The 18,329-nt window shown below is 47.6% G+C and overlaps 1 protein-coding gene and 1 long non-coding RNA gene across 3 annotated transcripts in view; one reads left to right on the top strand and one right to left on the bottom strand.

The window, feature by feature from the left end:
* Positions 1-18,329, bottom strand: part of NTRK3 (neurotrophic receptor tyrosine kinase 3) — a 539,904-nt gene that overhangs the window by 159,745 nt on the left and 361,830 nt on the right. The gene's annotated exons all lie outside the window — the stretch shown is intronic.
* LOC122221633 lies at positions 6,282-11,242 on the top strand. Its single transcript, XR_006203336.1, has 3 exons — positions 6,282-6,593; positions 8,579-8,627; positions 11,137-11,242. It is a non-coding gene; the product is annotated as an uncharacterized LOC122221633 (long non-coding RNA).

Genomic DNA, 18,329 nt, shown 5'->3' with positions numbered 1-18,329 from the left:
CTAGCCAGTGTACCCCAAAATAGGGGCACTCACCTCCCCCCAAGGAATTATGCGGAGCTCTTCCCCCAGCCTCGTGGGGACTTTTGGCGAATGGAAGGAGACATCGTACGTTGTGAGCATGTTGTACCAGGTGCTGGCATGTGGGATCACTGATGTCTCCACACCCTTCCCACACTCACATCACTTTTTCCACTAAGGGAACTATTTTGCATAATCTGCAACATCTTAGTTCAACACCATGACCAAGAGAGTGACGGGCCAAATTTGTATGAGCTAAAGCCCATATGCCTCTGAGTTTACCTCGTTCACGAGTGGGAAATGCAGTACCTAAAACCCCAAGGGTTGCCCTGTGGATGAAAGGTCAGGAGAGACAGAGGCCCTGCAGGTGCTGGCTGATGGGGGGCTTCCCGGAGGGCCTCTCAACAGCTGCACGGGCCTCACACACTCCTTTGCAGGCAACAGCTCACCCAGGGTATGCCTGAAGGAAACCCTCCTCATAATGCTTCTGAGTACATGTGGAGAAATGCCACAGCATCTTGTCACCTGCGGAACACCGGGCTTCTTTCTCCAGAATAGCTAATGCTTGATGAGCACTGACTGACCACCAGGCACTGTCCTGGGCTTCGTGTCATATGATCTCATTCAGTGCTCACGGTGGCTGCATAAGGTGGGTCCTGCAAGCAGAGCCCGAGCAGTCAAGGGGTCTGCCCAAGACACACAGCTAGTGAGTGACAGCATCGTGATTCTAAATGGACCAGTAAGACTCCAGAGCCCAAACTGTTCATCACTCCCCTATATCCTCACGGTGCATAATTGACATGGCCTCAAATTGGTGAGGTCCACAATGAAAACACTTCAGAACAACAAGACCCCTAAATCTCAGACACTGAAATGAGGTCAAATTTATGGATGGAAGTCGAACGATTCTTCCAGGCCATTCTGAGCTTGTAAACTCAACCCCAAGGCTTGGGAATCCTGTGTTCGTACCCAGCTCCCCCTGGGCTTGACAAAGAGCCCATTAGCTTATGACAGACTAAAAAGATATTTCTCTCCTTATTAGAAAATGTTCATTGGGAAGATACAAGGCCTCCTAGATGCCTCAAATAGGGAGAGGAATGAGATCACAGAACCTTTTAGAATGGGGGACCCATGACAGATGTTAGCTAGGCTTACTGTGGTGATCATTTCACAGTGTATACAAATATCCGATCATTACGCTCCACACCAGAAATTAATACAGTGTTATGTGTCAACTGTACCTCAACAACAAAAAAAAAGACAGGAGGGTCCCATGATTTTGTGCATTAAAACCCATAATCTAATATCAATGGAAGCCCCTCATTTCTGTATGACTCATTATCACTCACAAGGCGATTTCCTCTCCATGAACTCACTTAATCACCACAGCAACTCCCTGAGATACTCAACACCCCCTATTGCACAGATGAAGAAATGGAGACACAGAGTTGTTAAACTGACCAACCACAGAGTCAGGGGAGAACTCTGACTCCAGCTCCTCTGACTCCTAGTCCAGTGCTCTTTTGAGTTCACATCAAACTTACTTCCTCTAGAAAAGTAAAGCGTGGTTCTCCATCTGGGAGTAAGACCCAAAATGGCATTTCTGGTTGCTGTGAGGACTCCCCACCAAACGGATCTCTGTGGAAGTTGTTTGGGGATTTCAGGAGTTTGGCTCTGAATCCCTTACCTATGATTTCAAAGTGACAAGGAGTGTCTTCTAAACCACAGGGCTACCACACATGATAAACCCAGACAAAGGGAAAGTGTGCCTCAGGAAAGGAAGTGCAAGGCCAAAGTCAGCCCCATCAACGTCCAGCAAAAACTGTCCCACAGAAGGCAGATTCTTGTGATCGTCCTTGGAAGGGACAACGGGCCCGTCAAGACATGCCCAGTTTTCTCTGCAGTCTCAAGGTGAGAAACCAGGGTTCTCTGGTGGATGCTCAGTTCAGTTTCAAGGTGAGAAACCAGGGTTCTCTGGTGGATGCTCAGTTCAGCAGGCCCTTGACATCATCTGCTGAGGGTCCCACACCCTGCACTGTCTCACAATAGGCCCTGTCCTTGTAGAGGTGATGGGCTATTGTGGCTGGGCTTCCTGGCCTTTCTGTGGTCTCTCACCCACTGCTCACTCGACCGGGGGTTGGCCCCTGCCCACCTTGGTTGAACATCACCCAGGCCCAGCTCTCTGTCAAGGCAAGTGTTGTCTCCAAAAGGACTGTATGTCCAGGTCTCAGAGCCCTGTAACAGCAACCCTCCACCTGGCATCCATGGCAAGGGTACCAACATAGATAAGTCACAGAGTGGTCCTATGACATTTCCCTTTGGAAATTAGTTATGCCATTAGCTTGTGTTACAATGTTCACGAGAAACACCATGTCCTTGAAAAACTGTGAGAAAATTCTATCTATATTTGACCCCTACATTTGAACTTGTCTGGTCAGACTGTCCTGGGGTCAACACTGATCTCCTCATTCATCCCAAATTCAAGCTCCTTAGCTCCTAAAATCTCTAGATCATAAAACCCTAATGGTCAAGAATCCTATCCTGTAGATCTTTGAATTCTTCTGAGACCCTAGTAAAATGCCTTTAATACAGCAGGCAATTAGAAAACATACATTGCGGGGGCGCCTGGGTGGCTCAGTCGGTTAAGCAGCCGACCTCGGCTCAGGTCACGATCTTGCGGTCTGTGAGTTCGAGCCCCGCGTCGGGCTCTGTGCTGACAGCTCAGAGCCTGGAGTCCGTTTCAGATTCTGTGTCTCCCTCTCTCTGACCCTCCCCCATTCATGCTCTGTCTCTCTCTGTCTCAAAAATAAATAAGCATTAAAAAAATTAAAAAAAAAAAAAGAAAAGAAGAAAACATACATTGCGATGGTGCTTGGGTGGCTCAGTTGGTTGAGCATCCAACTCGTGATTTAGGCTCAGGTCAAGATCTCACTGCTTGTGAGTCTGAACCCACATCGGGCTCTGTGCTAACAGTGCAGAGCCTGCTTGGGATTCTCTCTCCCTCCCTCTCTCTCTGCTCCTTCCACACTGTCTCTCTCTCTCTCAAAATAAATACCTGCTTGGGATTCTCTCCCTCCCTCTCTCTCTGCTCCTTTCTCTCTCTCTCTCTCTCTCTCTCTCTCTCTCTCTCAAACTTCAAATAATGCATTGTCTGAGAGCTGTCCCAGATACCGGTAGGCACTGCCTCCAAAAGCATATTAGGTTCCTTTCACTGCTGTACCAAAATACCACAAGCTCAGTGGCTTGAAACAATGGAAATGTAATCTCTGACAGTTCTGGAGGTGAGAAGTCCGAGATCCAAGTGTCAGCATGGCCATGCTCCCTCTGAGATTCTAAGCAGAATGCTTCCTTGCCTGTTCTGAGCTTCTGTTGAGGGTCAGCAGCCCCTGAGCATTCCTTGGTGTATAGATGTGTCACTCTCCCTGGTCACGTGGCCTTGATGTGTGTGCATGCATGTGTGTGTGTGTGTGTGTGTGTGTGTGTGTCTGTCTCTTCCATTTTTATTGAGGCCATTAGTCAACTTGGATTAAGGGCCACTCTATTCCAGTATCACATCTAAATGTACATCATGACCTATAAATGTAATTTACCCACTTTCCCCTTGATGAATATTCAGAATATTTTTGCTTCTTAAACAGTGCTGCAATGCCTGCCTGTGTACACCTAGCCTTGTATTTTGGAAGGTGTGTACAGTAAACACCAATAAATTCTGCCATTTTGTTCCCCCCAAAAAAATAAAAAATAAAAAAAAATAAATGTACATCATGACCACACCTGCAAAGAGTACTTCCAAATGAGGTCACTGCACAAGTATCAGGTGTCAAGACATCAGCGTATCTTTCTGCAGGACACAATTCAACCCCCAACACAGGTCTCCCACCTTAGCCCCAGGCAGTGGCAGGCATAAGGGATGGTGAGAAAACTAGCTGGGGTGAACGAGGAATGCACTCTACAGGCATTTAACCTTCCGAGGGCACCTTCCCAGGAAATGCAGCACTAAGCCCACTCCACAACCCTCAAAAAGTGACCCTCATATTTTAGTTCCTGGTTCATGCCACACCTTTCAAATCGGCCTTCTCACCCGCACGCTCATCAAATACTGTCTCGCGTGCTGGGCTGTGAGCTAGAGACTAGGGAGGGAGAGAAGACACATCCCCGGTCGCGAAGAGGCCCGCAGGTCTACAGGTGGGACATGCGATAAACCAAGAGAGGATGTGGCGAGGATTACGTTACAGGTGTGCCCAGAGCAGTATGACAGCACAAGGGAGAGACACTGAGCCAGGGCAGGAGACAGAGAGGAAGTCAGCCTCAGAAGGACCCCCACCCAGCAAACACTCTAGCCTAGAAGTCCATCACCTTTCATCCCAGCAAACACAGACATTATCTCTGCTTACTTGGTGGCTGTCACCTCTAAGGTACCTTGAACCTTGGCCATTGCCTCTGCTCCCCACACACCTGGGCAGCGGTTGGGCAAGAGCCTCGGCAACCCCTATTAATCCCTTGGCTCACTCACCCCTTTCACAGACAAGCTGTAAAGGTGACACAAGCATTTCATTCGAACAGTGCTACAGCAGGAACGGAGAAGGGGGCGGAGGGTCGACTGATTTCCGGCACGTGAAAGCATAAATACAATACCAGAATCAATCCAAATAATATCGTATCAGCTCTGTGATCTCTTCCCTTGTACGGCACGCTTTATATACTGTAGTACCTGTTCCTGTTTGCATACCTGCCCCCATCCTGGGGCAGAGGCTCCCCTGGCCAGGCCAGCACTTAGCAAGTCTCTAAGAAGCCCCTTGAGTCACAGGCAGCAAGGCAATGATGTCACAGGCACGCTCCCCAACAGACCGTCACAAACGTGCTGCAAATGCCACGCGTGCTCACACAGACGCACTCCTAAGCAAGAACACACGTGAACTCACACACACAGTAACACCAGTTTATTGCTCATCGGACAGGTGTGTAAGAATACTTAACGGTCTGCATTTCTTTACAGTTTCGCCCCTTCTCCATCTCACGAAATTACTCCATGGGTTATATATATAATATACTTAAGTATAATACATTGAGGATATTAAACCCCCAAACCAAATACCCCACAAAGAGGTAGTAAGGTGGATGGAGATAAGGGAGATTCTAGTAGTAGTGAGGGAGTTGTTTATTTTTTCTAAAGATGGACATATGAGCTAGACTGGCACAAAGGAAAAAAAATCCTAAGACGTAACCACCTAATCTAAAAATGCGTATTCTTCTCCAACTTTGCGACTTCCTGCAATCACTTTTAAGGTATTATTCTCATACTGATTTCCAGAGCAGGTAACGTTATTAAACCTACCAATTCATAAGAACTTCTCATTTTCATGGAACCCCCTCTTCAAAACCTGGTTTCCTCATGAATCCATTAACCTAAAGGAGATTCCGGTAAGGAAGTAAAACTTGTCAAAGTATCTCTTCGTTCAGTTTACATATGCTTCTTTTGAAATTATTAAAAGGAGGGTGACCAAACATCATTTTCCTAGAGTAGTTCTTGTTTATACCTGTTGCCCCAGGATTGCTTTGGATGAAAAATGACAGGCACCCTAATAGAAAATAACTTAGGCCTCCTGGGTGTGGAAGTGGAGGGTGGAGAAAAGAGAGTCATGGGTAGAATCAATTGCTGTTTTGGACTCTAGACACCAAGGGGCAATACCAGAAGTAGGCAGTGTAGCCAACATGCTTCCATAATTTTCTAAATTCCCCATGAAGCAATCTTTGGAGGGGCTAGCATGTATCTTCTAAATATTCATAGAAGACATTGTCCTTCTTGGGCGGTCAATAAATACCACTTGATGATGATGATGCAGCCAATGATTTTCCCTTCCCTCTTCTCCCTCTCCTCCCTTCTCCCCCAACCCCCTTTCCTCAGGGTACAGGTCAATCAATCTCGGGCCATCTTGATCTACTTGGAAAGCTTAACGGCCATGAAGCTAAACCACTTATCCTCTGGCTCCAATCTCTTAGAGAAATTAGTGCCAATGGAAGTGTCAGTATCAATTTCATAATGTTATTGGATGAAGGCAAGGCTGGGCCAAGTCCCATATTCCTGACAGGCTATCAAAGTGATGAGGATTATGGGTAAGGAGACAGACAGCTCTGACAGGAAAGGCAATGACTCAAGATCAATTAGACTGACAAGACTATCTTTAAGCCATATCACTTAATGCTGACACTAGTACCTTTCCCACAGAGATTTGGAATACTGGATGCAGAGTTTTCCTGGTGTCTCCAGGGGTAACCAGAGAGCCTGGAGGCCTGCAAAGCAGCCTCTGGCCCTACACTCCTCCCGAGAGAATCTGAACAAAGGGCTCCAGCGAAAGCGAGGCTCTTGCTCTCGTGATGGGAAGACTAAATATCTGGCCCCCGTTTTCCTTTTTCTTTCCTGCCTTCTAAAGAAAATGTCAAGATAAAATGTAAGCTACGTATTTAAATTTAATTCCTTTGCAGAGTCGAGGGAAGGCTTAGGATTATTAAAATGGAAATCAAGATCTTGTAAAAAGTCAAACCGTCCTAACAGGGAAGCGGATTTGTCATGGAAGGTAAGAACAACAGATGGGTGCCACCAGGGTCCTGAATTCCAATCCAGGTTCTTACCCCCGGCATTGCTGTGAATACAACTGCGTGCGATCAGGAAGCAGTCACGTTATTTCTTTGGGGCTTCACGGTCTCACATAAGGTCAACCGTAACCTCGTGCGACGCTGTGGCACGATGAGGAAATGAAATGCCAACAGCCCCAAGGGCAACAGAGGGATCAGAGGATTTTTTTTTCAGACCTGGCAAGGTAGGCAGAAATTGCTTTTGTTTGGTTGGTTTTTGTTTTTTTTTTTTTTTTTTTTTTTTCTGCGCTTGACAGAAGATACACAGAAATAGCCCTGGAGCTAAGGATGCAGTGGATATGCTGATGGGACTGAAGAGAAAAAAGCCAAGTCTGACTCCTGCTAAGTGAGTACATGCAAGGATGTTATGCTCACACTCCCTCAGTAGTAAGCCTAGACTATTTTAAATCCTCTCGGTTAACAGCTTACTTCCCCTCGTTCTCCTGAGTGTCCGTTCCCAGGGCAGCCAGTGTAATTACAAGCCTGTGAGGTTACAGCTATTTAAGCAGGTTGCTTTATTATTTTTTAATTGCCTAACAATATTGTTTGTTAGCATTCTATTAAAAACCCCACAGTGTTTCATAATGGAATTTTAAATTCATCCTCTTTTCAAGCGTCCGTTTCAGAATATGCGTGTGTTTGTGGGGTTGGCGAACACCAGTGTTAATCAGCCGATCCTGTCGCTAACCTCGGCAGTGAGGCAAAGCAAAATGATGGACGGAAAAGATCAGTATACAGGAAGCCTTGGCTGGATAATGTCAATCCTGGCCAAGAGGTGGTTGTCAATATTATCTGGAACCGCTGACGTCCCAAACACACTCAGAACGTTGGCCTAATATGCAAATGTGTGAATCAGGGGATTCCTCCCAAGGTGCCTTTAAATAGCAGGCCCTTTAAAGGCACAGTAGTACAGATGTGGGTATTTTAAGGTCATTAACCAACTGAAGGAGAAGTTGCGGCAGAGAAACTGGAAGTGTCAGAAGCCTCTGCTAATCAAAAATGGTTCAGAATTAATGATGAAGCATCTCTGGGACTGGTGAAGAAGATTCTAGGGAAGTGTTAAGATAGTAAAGAACTTTTGTTAGGCACACACGTGGTATTGTTCTCCTCATGCTCACGGACCCAAACGTGATGTACTTTACACTCAACGATTCGGAAACCTATCTACTGGGGAAGTTTAATGTGTTATCTTTGTTGAAGGCAGGAAGTCTCCGTGATGTCAATTTAATGCCGAATTCTTTTTTCAACTGCAGTTAAACATGATAAATGTAAACAAGAGAACTTCCAAGGAGAACTAAAGGAAGCATTAATATCAGGGTCTTTGTTCACTGTCCTTCCTTCCTGTTGGCATGAATTTGAAGGGATGTGTTGCTGCAGCCCATGCCCGGAAAACACCTGTCAGAGCAGGAGCTCACGAGTCCCAAACAAGGTGCTCTTCCAAGTCACCACAGTGGAATCCTTAAGCTAGCCAGTGGCATTTACTTTTTAAATGGTTACTTCTAGTAAGCCCAGGTATCATTCCCATCTTGACCTGGGTTCACAGAGGGTCTATATGTGGAATGTTTTCAATTTCAGATATGGCACGTGTCTTTTTCAAGTTTCTGCTAGGTGGACTGAGTGACCCATAGATATTATGTACGTTATGTATGCACACACACACACACACATACACACACACACACACACACACGAACTAGAGGTTATTTATGGAGAATCCTCTATATCCCATGCCCTGGACTGTGCTTTCCCTACGTAGTCTCTTGTTAATCAAACTACTGTTGGATGAGTATCTACTATGGCGAAGAACTGTCCCAACTTATAGGTATTGCGTCACTTAACCCTTACAACCTTGCAATGATGTCTCCATCTTAAGGACAAAGAAACAGAGACTCAGAACTATTTTATTAACCTGTCCATACTCCTTCAGCTATAGATGGTGAAGCTGGAATTCAAATCCAAGATCATCTCCTGCCAAGGTCAGTACGCATACACCTGCCACCATCTATCATTTTAAGAAAACTTAAAAAAGCCATATGAAGAGTAAGAGAGCATATTTGACATTTACCTTGGGTCTGTAGGCAGCGTTTCCTTCAAATTCACTCGCTAATTTTACTTAGGTATGCCCTGATTTACAAACATGTACAATTTAATCTTTTTAAAAATATTTTCTATGTTTATTTTTGAGAGCAAGAGAGACAGAGCATGAATGGGGGAGTGGCAGAGAGAGAGGGAGACACAGAATCCAAAGCAGGCTCCAGGCTCTGGGCTGTCAGCACAGAGCCTGACGTGGGGCTTGAACTCATAGACCACGATATCGTGACCGGAGCTGAAGTCAGCCACTTAACCGACTGAGCCACCCAGGCGCCCCATACAATGTAATCTTGATGCTCAAAGCCCATCATTACTTAATGATCTACCAACCGCCATTCCTACCATCAGTTGAGTAAAAAGACTTTTTCGGTTACTCCCCAAGTGTACAATGTACATTTCTATCCCTGTCATACCTGTGCCCTAGCCTTGACCGTCAAATTCTGCACTTGAGAACCGGGAGCCAGCTCAACTGCATCGCCACCTCGAACGCTTGCTTGTACTAGCCTCTCCCTCTCCTTCCTCCCCATCCTGCCCACCTCGTCACTTCCTCCTCTAAAGTCTTGCAGCCCATCTGAAGATCAAGGGCTCCCTGTCACTGCTATTGCTCCTTTCTACTGAGCCTCACTCTCTGCAAGCCAAGAATAAGGCTTTAAAAAAGGAGGGGGGGAGCTGTTTCTGACACCATCTCGTTATTCCTCTTGACTGAGAAAAGACAATGGCGCTCACGATGATGACGAGAATGTCCACGTCACAAGCATATTCCCGCACTCTGTTAACTACTATGAAATCAGTCAGGTCACTTTACCTCCCTAAGAATTTGTTTCCTCATCAATAAAGTTGGGCTCACCAGTCACTGCCTCATCAGGCTGTCGTTAGGCTTAAAGCAAGTATTTATGTCAACCACATGGCATAGTGCTCCGTAAATGTTAATAATAATACCGATAAAGTAAAAACAAAAATAAGCGGCAGGGAGTTACCTCAAAAACTTTGTTGTTCACACTTTTAAGCCCTGTGCCAATTATTGATACGACAGCTTTTTATTTTGAGAGAGAGAGAGAGAGCATGCGCATGTGTGTGCGAGCAAGCAGGGGAGGGGCAGAGAGAGAGAAAGAGAGAATCCCAGGCAGGCTCTGTGCTGCCAGCATGGAGCCTGACACAGGGCTTGAACCTATGCAATGAGAGATCACGACCTGAGAGAAAATCAGGAGTCAAATGCACAACTGACTGAGCCACCTGGGTGCCCCAAGTGCCTCTTATTTTAATACGACCAACTAACGGCAGTGTTTGCATGTCTAAAAGTCTCCCATTCCATGCTAGGGAATTACAGTTAACCAATGCTTCTCATGTCTGATCGAAGAAAGAGTACTTAATGGTGCAAATAAGACATGAGCCTTGTTGGAGGTAGAAAAGAGGGCCTCCACTGACAGACTGGCTAATAACTCTTTTTGGCTTCCATGAACTTTCACCTGATTTTTCAGCTAATCGCGAATTTAGCCGGGACTCAATAAATGTTAAAGGGCAGTGTTACAGACTGCCGGATGGATGCACATAGTTCCCTAGCTTCCATACATGAAGGGGAAGGTGCAGAGGAAGTGATATAGTAAGTATTTCCAGGTGTTCATCTGAAAGAACAGGACAGGAAGCACTTGATGCGGGGATCCCTCACCCCACATCATGTGGCCGAGGGAGGAATAAGTAGGGGTGCTGTGTTGTATCCCCCAGTGACACGGTGAAAATCAGGACCGTGGTTCAGGGGGGCGGGCACACACACCTAGAAAGTGGAAACGTCAATGTGAACGCACATCTGTGGGACTTAAAAGCCCCTTCCCTAGTCTTTGGGCAGGCACACCACACTGCTGCAACTCAGCATGTTAATGCCCACGGGCGTCTTTTGAAGGGGCATCCGGACTCCTGCTGGCAGAAGTCCCCCCTCCAGCCAGGCACTGTATGATACTGTAAGGTTAAGCGTAATTAATGCTGATTGTAATCACGAGGAATTAATACATTATAATAGTGAGCTAAAAATGGCTTATGCTAATAAATCAATGAAGAATGAGATGGGAAAGTGAAAAGCCTTTGAGTAATGGGGTTAGGGTGGGGGGGGCTGCAAGGAGGGGGACGTATGTGCCAAAAGTTGCCAGCACACAAGACAGCCAAGGTGTCACAGCAGCAGAAGCACTGGCCTGTCATACTCCAGGTATCTGACCGATAAGGAGCTGGAAATTAAAGCTACTTTGGGGCTCAAGGGTATCAGGTGACAACTGTGGGGGCCTCATTAGCTGCATGACTTTGTTCTCTGAGCTCTGCTTTCCTCATCAGTAAAACTCAGTAATAAGCCCATTCACCACATCTGACATTTATTAAGAGTCTACTATGTGCCCGGTACTGTTCCAGGGACGAGAAATACAACTGTGTACAGCACAAAGCCCTAGTCTTGTGGAGTGAACATTCCAGGGGGAGTCAACAGACGGTATGTAGATAAGTAAACCAATAAACACATGTCAAATGGTAACGAGAGCCATAAAGAGCGATGCAGCAGCATAAGGCGGACGGAGAGTGATGGAAGCTAATTTACATGTAGGGTGGTCTTGAGGGCTAGGATCCCATGGATGCAAATGGCCTAGCCCACAGGTAGTACGTGGATGTTCCACGAGGTAGATGACCAGGAGACCTCAGATCCAGTCAACAGTGGAAGCACTGTGTGTGTGTGTGGGGGGGGGGGGGGGGGGGGGGGCTTGAGCAGCTTCCTGGGACTGATACACAAGATCCTTGTAAAGGGTGCTTTTCAGGAACAGTCCTTAAAACCTGTAACCGCAGGTGCCTGAAATTCACCCTGAGTTTGACAAGCACAAACCAACTAGGGGTCTGACTCTCAACATACACTAAGGCCGTTAGGTATCTTGGTTAAGGACAAGGACTGTGGTGAGAGCCCCTCTAAATTCAAATCTAGGCTCTCTGGGTCTCAGCGGAGCAAGCTATTTTTCCTCTCCCGTGCCTCAGTGTCTCCATCTGACTAATGGGAAAAATAGTAGCACCTACCTTTCCAGATTCTAAGACTGTTGCAATATTTAAATTAAGAAATGTCTGGCAGATGCTTTAGCGCAGTGCCTGGCACACGGTAGGGGCTTAATAAATATTAGCTATTATTAAGAGAGTTACAAAGTGTTGGGAGTGTGTCTGAATAGCTTATTGAGATGAAATTCTGTGATTAACGGAACTGCTTAGAATTGGACGTTCACATCTCTTCCCAGAGATCGCGCTCCACAAAAAGGCACTGATTATTTAATCTGATGCTACAGGAAGCTGACAGAAGGAAGGCCTGCCCCCTTCCGGGCAGAGGTAGACGGGCCGTGCGGCACGTCGGGGGAGGGGAGCGGAGCAAGGTTAAGAACTCAGTGCGAGGCAGTATTTTGGGCTCTAGCGCCATGACTGATGGAGCACCAGTTCAGTACAAGCTGGAGGCCCTCTGGGAAAAAAGAAATGGGAATAATAAAATCTGCCTCATTTGTTTGTACTGCCAGTTAGGCAGTCAGTCAATCCAAAAAAATACACTGAATGCCCGTTGTGAGCAAAGCATTAAATAATAACATTAATAGCTACCATTTGTTGGGAACTTAATGTAAGCCAGGCATGGTGTTCTATATATCCTACTGACCTGGCTCACAGCCTCTTCCTCTGTGAGTTCTGGCCTACGTGCCCCCGCTGTAGACACCGGCCCAACCCCTCCTTCCTTGGCATCCAACCCCACTCCCCAGCATGGGACACAGTCCTCCTTGCCCCGAAGCCTGTTCTGGGGTCTTAGGTGCCCTACCTGAGGGAGGCCCCTGCAGAGCAGGGACATGTTGGAGTCATGCCCACATCCCACAAAAGGATCAGTGCATTGACAGGCATCCAATATGGCTAAAATGGATCAATGACTGACTGAATAGATAATTCAAAATAGCACATACATCATATCTCAGTTCTAGAGTTCTGAAAAGTACTTGGTAGGTGCCATTATGGTGGTGACCCCATGGATCCAGCCGGAATATTCATGGGGCTCCATTCCCTCCTGGGTCATTAGGATACACTGAATTTCCCCCTAGCTTCTGAAAATACAGCAGTGCTTACTATGTTCCAGACACTGTGCTCTCAGCATGCACAATCCCACTGGGTTCCCACAGTTCAATGAGGCAGGTAGCTCTTATTAATATCACCACTTTGCAGATGAGGAAACTGAGGCTCAGAGAAATGTAGTCCCTTGCCCACATCAAGCAGGTAGAAATCCACTGAGCTTTGATTTCAACACATATGTGTCTAACTTCACAGCCCAACACTTACTGTGCTTTACAAAGCCGTGAGGTGGCAGAGGGCTGAGGGAGGTGGTGTATGTGAGGGTGTAATGTATCCTGTGAGCTTAGACGCTGGCTATAAATACAAAGCCCAGGCCCCCACGGTAGAACCCCAAGCCCCCGGGATTCTGCAGATGAACTCAATGCTCTGTGCCAACAATCCTTTTCAGCCCTCCCCACCTCTCTATAGGAAAGAGACGAAGACAGGTCTGTGCCACTTAAAAAATTAAAGCAGGAGGAGTCGGCAGATGGGGACATGTGGCGTCTTGGTGACCACATCCAACCAATGCCACTGGCGAATCAGTGGCAGTTCTAGGAGAGAAAGCACTTCCCGGTTTTGGACTGGGCTCAAGCTCAGACCGTAATAATGCAATTTTGTAAGAACAACCAAATAATAGAAATATTTCTATTTCCAGGAAATAGAAGATACGCGAAACCAATGACCCTCAGAAACATCATGGTCATCCTCACCATCACAGCACCTGCCTACGTGCGCACAGCACTTAGGATTGCGAGCATTTACAAGTTCACTGGCTCATTTGCTTCCCGTTCCCGGTTACCCTCCAACACAGGTGAGGAAGGCCAGCAACGGTTTCCTGCCCTTCCAGTCCGTGACCAAACAAACCAAAACCCAGCAAAGTTCCCGAGATCACCCCATCAACCAGCCAACGTGAAAATCCAGGATTTCTGCCATCACGGCACCATGCTGTGGGCCTATCCCCCTTGATTCTATGCTGCAAAATGCCCAGGATGGAGAGGAAGGCCTTAAATGGGGCAGCCACAAAGTGTGCTCCAGGTTTTCCCCTCCTGGCAGCTGAAACAGACTTAGGATCCGGGCTGCCTTGATGACGAAGGGAGGGCAGGATTGAAAGGGGGTCACGTTTTATGTCCCCCATCATCACCAAAAGGAGACAACCAAACTTTGGCGAAGGCTGCGACGGCAAAGCACGGTGCCCCGGCGGCAGAATGCCCAGAATGTAGGTTAAGGCATAGCTCGTGATCAAACCAGAGAGAAAATGGGCAGAAGAGAAAAAAAACGGAGAGTGATAGGCCCCTGGGTTCTGGTGGGGAAGCTCGGTTTCCCCGAGCTCTCAACTGAACAAATCAGTGAAGACGAGGGGGGAGGCATTATAAGCACCGACCCTTTTCATATATATGTATTTTTAATGTGGAACCTCGATCATATGGTAGGAAGTTGAAGAAATATGTGTAGAAAATGGAAATAGAGCAAAATTTATGTCTTTTTATAGCCAATGATTCATACAGAGTGATAGCTCTTAAATATTAATAATAAGTAAAAAAAAAAATTTAGGGCAGGAGGGTGCAGATGAAGGGAGACGGTAAAATTTCTGTGTTTTCTGCTGTTGTTGTTCATGATCCAAACTTAGAAAAGTAAATACAGTAAACATCCTACCTATAGTTGGCAATACTTATACAGTTTATCACGTGCCTCAGGGCCTTGGTTCCACTTGGGAACAAACACACTGCTTCAGCCTGAGAATGAGATCATAATTTGGAGCTGGGAAGGAACCTGTTTTAAGAATTAAAATAATCTCACACAAATTTCAAATATGACAGAGACAGCGTTTTCACAAAATGTGCAGTTCACTCATTGCTGACTTCCACAGAACCTTAGCGAGCTTCCTCGTGGTTAGAAAATCTCTGAGACGGTGTGGGTAAAACCCCTTCTGTCATTCCCCTAGTGTCTCCACATTGTGAAGCCTCAAACGGAGGGCTGGCAGGCTCAGGGTAGGGACGAAGTCCCTTCTGCTTCTGCCCTGCACCTGAGCGACAAACTCCTTCAGGTGGTCATCAGGAGCAGAAAGAAATGTGTCCTGACCAATGGCAGTAAGTCAGGTTCCTTGGCCAGTCCTGGAAGGTGCAGGAACAGGAAGCCTCTGGGGACCTCCAAGGAAAGGCAGAGGTGCTTCTATATTGCTGTCAACTACAAGTTCAAGAGAGCACCTAGTAGGTCAGGTATGTCCTCCTAGCACTGAGCTCTGCCCCGGGGGCTGCAAGGTGCTACCACCACCCCGATCCCCACCCCGCAGCAAGCCAGGGCTGGACCCCTGCTTATGCCTGGGGCGGCTACTGCCCCACCCATTCCGAAACCCACTGCCATTATCTTTCTGGGAAAAAGGTTTGACCCCTTTGGTCTCGCCCTTCCTTCGCCTCTGATGATGTGCTGGGAGAAGCCTGCTGTCAGCACGGGGCTGACACAGTGAATCACCTGCAACGAATGAGGAGAGCCAGAGACGAATAGCCAAGCAGATGCTCGGACCCCAGAAGCCACGGGTGACAAAGCTCACTCCCCCTGGGTGAGATCTCACACGCTTTCCAAGCCCATCCCTCTCCCTGGCGGGTGGAAGGCAGGAGCAGATGGCAGAGAGCACAGCCCAGGGCTTGGACTCTGACAGGGTCAGAGGCAGGTCTGCAGGAACTCAGGTGGCTTTGAGCTACGGGGCAAACTGGAGTGTCCTGTGCAGCAGGTAAGTACAGGACCCTTGACATCAGATAGATCTTGGGTTCAAATCCCAGCTTCTCCATTTCCTAGTTGAGTGTGGCCTTCGAGACCTGAATTGACTTCTCTCTCAATTTCTTCATCTGTAAAACGGTAGTTAGAAGACAAGCAAACCCACGGGGTTGTCACATCAATTAACATACGAAAAGGATTTGGCACTCGCGTTAGGTTCGTATCTTCAGTGGAATGGAGTAGCTTTCTTCCAGAGGTCAAAGGTTATCCAAAATCTTAGGTCAAACAGGGGAAGCTCTATCTTGCAGCCTCTCTTCTGTCCTGAAGGACTCCTAGCATAGCAGAGAGAAGACCTCTGCTACCACTTTTCAAAACTTCTGCCCCAAAGCTACCCTAGCGCCATTACCCTCCTCCACAGCCCAGGGCTTATTCCTAGGAGGAGACCCTCTCAGCTAACAGTGCAGAAAACCTCCCGCATATTCAGACAGTCTCCAACTACTCTACCCTCCTCTGAGCTGACCAAAACCACATGGCTGGAAAAGTGAAGTGGGGTCACAGTCAGGAGAGCAACTCAAGAGCCACGTGTCAGATTCTGGAAATCTCAACGTCATCACGTACAGGATGATGATAAGCAAAGGGTCTAGTTGCCAGTGAGGTGCCCTATTTTATTCTCCTCCAAGCCAACAGAAAGCAATATGGGACTCTGGCTTCTCCCCAATGATTCACACATTCAGCAGCAGCAGCAAGCTAATTGCTAATCTATAAGAGACACAGCCGGCCCGCAGGAGGTACGCGGCCCCTTTATTTCAGCCACAGGCAGCTCTCTGTCTGAGGCCCGTTAGAGCTCTCCTGGAAAAGATAAAACATTCTAGCAGCGACAGGCCAGGGGGCAGGAGGGCGGCCTGCGCCACTCCAAGAATTTGACGAGTGCCTGATACCGGCAGCAAAAATAAGCCCTTCAATAAACTAGAAAGTGGGGCGCCTGGGTGGCTCAGTTGGTTAAACGTCTGCCTTCGACGCAAGTCATGATCTCGCAGTTTGTGGGTTCGAGCCCCACGTCAGGCTTTATGCTGACAGCCAGAGCCTGGAGTCTGCTTCTGATTCTGTGTCTCCCTCTCTCTCTCTGCCCTCCCCCTAGAAAGCTGTTCATTTCAATGGATGCTGCATCCCCTCGGTGCTAGTTCATCTGTAATTCAGATAGATCAAGGATGGCTCTGCTGGGAGACGAGAGTCCAGAATACAGAATGATTCTGTGCCCCAAGAGCCGGGAACTTCACTTGGTTAAGAGCGTACGTGTCCTATGTTCTCTGTGTTGTCGCTCCCCTCTTCCCATCCCCTGTAAACCCTGAGCTACAGGCACAAAACCGGAACACGGTACCCCAGACCCATAAACACACAGCCCGGGCACACCCCACATCTGCACAGGCCTCACGCCCATTTCCTGCTGTCCACAGCTCCAATCACATATACATACACTCTGGCCAAGCATCCCAGGGCACCCTCGACCAACATGGGCAAATGAACATGGTGGTAAGGTGCCATCACCCATTTTCCAGAACACCCACCATGTCCGCAGAGAGAGCTGCCTTCACCCTGAATCACAGTGGAGGGAGGAGGGGAGAGCAGATGTTATGGGCTGAATAGCATCCCTCCAAATTCATATGCTGACGTCCTAACCTCGAGCACCTCAAACTGTGACCGTATTTGGAGACCAGGACTTTATAGAAGTAATTAACTTAAAATGAGGTCATTAGGATCAGCACTAATCCAATATGCCTTGTGCCCTGATAAGAAGAGGAGATCAGGGGGCACCTGGGTGGCTCAGGTGGTTAAGTGTCCAACTTCGGCTCATGTCATGGTCTCACGGTCCATGGGTTTGAGCCCCACATCGGGCTCTGTGCTGACAGCTCAGAGCCTGGAGCCTGCTTCGGATTCTGTGTCTCCCTCTGTCTCCACCTCCCAGCTCACACATTCTCTCTCCCTCTCTCTCTCTCTCTCTCTCTCTCTCTCTCTCTCTCTCTCTCACACACACACACACACACACACACACAAATTAAAAATTTTTTTAAAAAGAAGAAAAAGAGGAGATCAGGACACAGACCTACAGAGAGAGGACCATGTGAAGACACAGGGAGAAGACAACCCTGTACAAGCCAAGGAGAGAGGCCCCAGAAGGAACCAACCCAGCCGACACCTTGATCTTGGACTTCCAGTCTCCAGGACTGCAGAGAGACTTCTGTTGGTTAAGTCACCCAGTCTGTGGTACTTGGTTATGACATAGTTAGGAATCCTAGCAAACTAGGCTAGGAGGGAGTTGTGCTCACAGGGTCACACAGCCACCATAAACGGGGCTCAGCCTCTGTCAGTAAATGGTCAACCGCTGTACAAGGACATCTGTCCCTAGAACTCTTCTGGTCTCCCGTGGTGTAATGACTGCACGTCTGTTAGAGAGGTTTGCCGACTTGACGGTGCTTTCAAAGATTTCCTCCTGCTGTTTCTACAACTACTATGGAATGTGGGAGCCCAACTGAAGGTCAAGGTCTGAGCGTTCCCGAAGTATCCAAGGGCCACGGCTGCAGGATAACAGTGATGGCAATAAAAGTGGCCACCAGTTTTGAAACGTTCCATGTGCCAGGCCCGTGCTAAGCATTTGTGATGCGTCATCCCACTGAGTGCTCCCAACAGTCCTACCTACAAAAGGTTAAGTACAACTACTGTCCTTACTGTGGGGTTGAGGAAACTGAAGCTCAAAGAGACTGAAGGAATTGTGTAAGCGACAAGCT

This window comes from Panthera leo, chromosome B3 (assembly GCF_018350215.1).
Source record: "Panthera leo isolate Ple1 chromosome B3, P.leo_Ple1_pat1.1, whole genome shotgun sequence".
Taxonomy (NCBI): domain Eukaryota; kingdom Metazoa; phylum Chordata; class Mammalia; order Carnivora; family Felidae; genus Panthera; species Panthera leo.
Note: the sequence above shows the minus strand (reverse complement) of the source record. Positions and strands in the feature narration are given on the sequence as shown.